The sequence below is a fragment of the Dunckerocampus dactyliophorus genome, chromosome 13, assembly GCF_027744805.1.
Source record: "Dunckerocampus dactyliophorus isolate RoL2022-P2 chromosome 13, RoL_Ddac_1.1, whole genome shotgun sequence".
Taxonomy (NCBI): Eukaryota; Metazoa; Chordata; class Actinopteri; order Syngnathiformes; family Syngnathidae; genus Dunckerocampus; species Dunckerocampus dactyliophorus.
Window position 1 is genome coordinate 1438248 of NC_072831.1, and position 5193 is coordinate 1443440.

General features: G+C 46.8%; 1 protein-coding gene across 1 annotated transcript in view; it reads right to left on the reverse strand.

The window, feature by feature from the left end:
- LOC129192713 (uncharacterized) overlaps positions 1 to 5193 on the reverse strand; it is a 33919-nt gene that overhangs the window by 28406 nt on the left and 320 nt on the right. The window lies entirely within an intron of this gene.

Sequence of the window (5193 nt, forward strand, 5' to 3'; positions counted from 1 at the left end):
CATAACATAAATTCTAATTCTCCCCAAAATGTATATTTTGGCCGCCTTCGTGTACCAGCGACAGGGGAGACATCTTCAGAATCAGGTGCGTGACAGCATCACTTCGCCTCATCTTTTTATTGCTTTTAAGACATCATTTTAAATATACTGTAGTTAATTAATAAAGCTAAGATGCTTTGTTGAGATAGCCTCACATATACTGACCTACCCTGGACTCTGTTTAGCATAATTAATGCACTAAATATATCAATGTGGCCCCGCCCTCCCTTCACTTTTGATTTTTTACAATAATGCGATGTGATGTCTGCATTGTTCTTGCTATATCTTGTTATATCTTGTTATTTCTGATGCCATCTCACTGTACTCCTTGGCTGTGTTTCTGTTTGTCTGCATGAGCGCAAGGGGCCTTCACAAAGCCACGTTGGACAGCAAGTAATGCTGACAATAGCACACATAAACATGGAAGACCTAATAATGTAACATAACAACTGTTAATATATCATAAATAACATTTGTGAATGGGTCGCACGGTGGTCTAGTGGTTAGCACGTTGGCCACACAGTCACAGCCTGTCGATTCTCTATTTGGGCATCTCTGCGTGGAGTTTGCATGTCCTCCCCGTGCGTGCGTGGGTTTTGACAGGGTACTCCGGCTTCCTCCCACATTCCAAAAACATGCATGTTAGGTTAATTGGCGACTCTAAATTGTCCATAGGTATGAATTTGAGTGTGAATGGTTGTTTGTCTATATGTGCCCTGCCATTGGCTGGCCACCAGTCCAGGGTGTACCCCCCCCCCCCCCCCCCCCCCCCCCCCCCCCCCCCCAATAAGGAGGAGTGGTATAGAAAATGGATGGATGGAACATTTGTGAATGCAAAAATATGCCATCTAGGGGTTGACAGTAATATTGCATTGGCATGATTGAGGGACAACCAGTGTGTAAAAAAAGATGCCAGAAAAGTCAGACACGCTGGCATCGATTGGTTTAGTCTGTGACAAGGTGTCGTCAATAGACTCCACATGTTACACACTGATTCTCACGCTAATAAGGGACAAAGTGTGTCCCTTGTTACCTCCATACGGGAGGTGTCCTTTATTTCTCAATTCGGGATGAGTCCTTTCTTCAAGGGATGGTTGGCAACCCTAGGAGCAACACAAATCAGATGAGAAGTGGGCCGGTGTGGCATATAAAACAGACTTTGTGAAATTTGTACCTACTGTATTTGGTATTGGCGCATGCACGTGGATGTTGGGTTTAGCTACAGTAGGCCTATGAGACAAGTAAGCATCGCCATGGTTATTGCCTGGTTATTAGTATTAGTGTGTGGAGTTACGTAGTTATCATCATGGTTCGCAAAGATCCAGACAATCCAGTGGCCAAGAGTAATGTAATTGCATGAGACGTGATGCCAGTCATGTCATGTGGCTGTACGTGTAGCTTAGTACATGTGTGTACAGGATGTAGTATGCCAGGGTACGTACCATACATTCATATTTGTGGACCGCAGTCCCAGGCAGATTTATTTTGGCTTCCACAAAGACGATGCTGAGCAAAAGACCACGAAATGTGAAGTGAGTATGAAAACTGTCGTAACCACACAAAGCACATTATGTAAATGCTGCGTTGTTGGCGCTTTTTGGAGGTTTTTTCAGAAGGCTTTATAGGCGGAATTGGTGCGTCCCATTACGTGCATTATATTTCACTGAAAGTAATCTGTGCCAGTTTGGCAATAAATCAACAAAAAGCAGTTCATTTGCATTTCCTGAAATTATTTTCAGATGGCAAAGATATATTGTGGTCAGTGATTTATGTTGCATTCATTGTTATCGAGGTTAAACTGCCCAATTTATCGTGATATTGGTTTGAGGTCATATCGCCCAGCCCGAACTGGTCATTATTTTAATTTGGATGTTTTTAATAAAAAAGGTTAAATAACTACTTGATAACACCACCCAAAAAAACCCAAATAGATTATTTTGTGTATTTACCCGTATTTACATCATACACATTGTATTCCGGGAAGTTGCAGTATATGAATTGCCCTGTTTCGCATTGCCCGCACCGGGGCTTGAACACACAAACTTCGTAATGGGAGGCGAGAGCGCTGACCACATGGCCAAAAGCCCGGACTGTCGACCGTGTGTTCAGTGCAGCTCTTAAGGCAGAGGGAGTGAGGTTTACCAACGTACACTTGCACAGCCTCAGAGGCTGGCATCCGTTATACAGATTTCATGAGTAAAGGCACGATCCACACCATCGTCTCTCAACTTCAGAACCAGCACCCCCAATCCCTCCTCCTCATCTCCGGTGACTTCAATCATGCTTCCCTGTCCTCTGCTCTTCCCACCTTCACCCAGTATGTCAAATGCCACACTAGAGACAATAAAACGTTGGACCACCTGTATGCAAACATCAAGGATGCATACACCTCATCCCCCCTCCCCCCGCTGGGTCGTTCTGATCACAACCTCGTCCATCTCGTCACAGACTACACTCCAGTAGTGAATAGACAACCCCCTGTGAAGAGGCCTGTGAAGCAGTGGTCTGAGGAGAGCAGTGCTAGGCTCAGAGACTGCTTCCAGACAACAGACTGGGAAGTGCTCTGTAGTCCCCATGGCAGTGACATTGACAGCATGACGCACTGCATCACAGACTATATAAACTTCTGTGTGGAGAACACTGTGCCCTCCAAGTTGGTGCGGTGTTTTCCCAACAACAAACCCTGGGTGACCTCTGAGATTAAGGCCCTGCTGAATAAGAAGAAGAGGGTCTTCAACTCAGGGGACAAGGAGGAGCTGCGCAGAGTCCAGAGGGAACTCCGGCATAAGATCAGGAAGGGGAAGGACTGCTACAGGAGGAAACTGGAGAAGCGGCTGGAGGAGAATAATGCCAGGGAAGTCTGGAGAGGCCTGCAGACCATCACAGGTCATGGCAAAGGAGTGGGGAGAGACCAAGCCAGTGGGGACAAGATCTGGGCAGATGAACTCAATGTGTTTTTTAACAGATTTGAGTCTGCCCTTCCTCCCTCCCCTACCAACTCACCACTCTTCACCCCCACATCCCCATCCCAGCCATCCTCTACTCCCCTCTCCATAACTGATGATCAGGTGAGAAGTCAGCTGAGGAAGATCAAGGCAAGGAAGGCCCCGGGACCGGACGGCATCAGCCCTAGAATCCTCAAGGACTGTGCTGACCAGCTCTGTGGAGTTCTCAGGCACTTGTTCAACCTCAGCCTGAGCCTGGAGAAAGTCCCGGCCCTGTGGAAGACCTCCTGTGTGGTCCCGATACCAAAGACACCGCGTCCCAAGGAGCCTAACCACTTCAGGCCTGTTGCCTTGACTTCTCACCTGATGAAGACCATGGAGCGGATTATCCTGCAGCACCTGCGACCCCTGGTGGGCACTCAGCTGGACCCCCTGCAGTTTGCTTACCGGCCTCGGATCGGAGTGGACGACGCAGTGATCTACCTGCTGCACAGATCACTGCTACACCTGGAGGACAGCGGGAGCGCTGTGAGGGTCATGTTTTTTGACTTCTCCAGTGCCTTCAACACCATCCAGCCGTCACTACTCAGAGTGAAGATGGAGAGTGTGGGAGTAGACCAACACCTGACTGCATGGGTTATAGACTACCTCACCAACAGACCACAGTATGTGAGGCTTCGTCACTGTGTGTCTGACATGGTACTCTGCAGCACAGGTGCCCCTCAGGGTACGGTGCTCTCCCCTTTCCTCTTCACCCTCTACACCTCGGACTTCACACACAACTCCACACAGTGTCACATCCAGAAGTTCTCCGATGACACAGCCATTGTTGGTTGTGTTTCAGAGGGGAATGATCTGGAATACAGGACGGTCATCAGGGACTTTGTCAGCTGGAGTGAGCTTAACCAGCTACAACTCAACACCAGCAAGACAAAGGAGATGATCATTAACTTCCAGAGGAAAACATCTCACTTCACACCGGTGAACATCCAGGGAGCGGACATAGAGTTGGTAGACAGCTACAAATTCCTGGGTGTTCACCTTAACAAACTGGACTGGTCCGTCAACACCCACGCCCTCTACAAGAAGGGCCAGAGTTGAGGAGACTGAGGTCCTTTGGTGTGTGCAGGACTCTTTTACGGACCTTTTATGACTCTGTGGTGGCCTCAGCCATCTTCTATGCTGTGGGCTGCTGGAGAGGGGGCAGCACGGACAGGGACAGGAGCAGGATCAATAGGCTGATCAGGAGAGCGAGCTCTGTCCTGGACGGTCCTCTGGACTCCGTGGAGGAAGTGGGGGAGAGAAGGATGTTGGCTAAGCTGACATCCATCATGGACAACACCTCTCACCCGCTACATGACACTGTGGGTTCCCTTAGCAGTTCCTTCAGCAGCAGACTGTTACACCCACGGTGTAAGAAGGAGAGGTTCCGCAGGTCCTTCATACCGACCGCTGTCAGACTCTACAACACCTGCACCACCTGAACCATGTTGTAGTGCTTTACTTTACTGTTCTCTTTACTTGTCTTGCTTGCTTGCTGCTGTAACAAGTAAATTTTCCCGCTGTGGGATCAATAAAGTACATACAATACATACAATACAATACAAATATGTAATGATAAATACATTTTATATAAATTTTATATAAACTTTGCTGGCAGGGGTCCAAATTTTATAGGGGGCCATATTTTATCCGTTGTTGGATAAAATATGGACCCCTGGAAAATTTGGACCCCTGCCAGCAAATTTTATCTAAAATATATATTAAATTTATTATATTAAAATGTATATTAAAATGATATAAAATGTGTACCCCTGCCTTGTGCCGGCAAATTTTATATACAATTTATATAAAATTGTATATAAAATGTATATAAAATTTGAACCCCTGCCAGCACAAATTTTATCGGGGGCCATGGCATCTTTTATCCGACACCTGTACGGGTAGCAATACTTCCTGAACGCTATCCCATTAGTACTTTTAAATTTGTTTATTACTACTTAGAAGCTTGCAGACCATAGATCCTGACCACTAATAACAGTAATATCTGGCAATATCTTGCCATAAGCCACTACAGACCGAAATCACCACCAAGAGTATGCGATACAGCAGCTGTGATGCTAGCGAGTTGCTAATCACTACCTCTTGCTAGGCTAGCGCTTGCTAAGAATTTGGACATCATGAGAGAGCATGCCTCCTCTTACCTTAC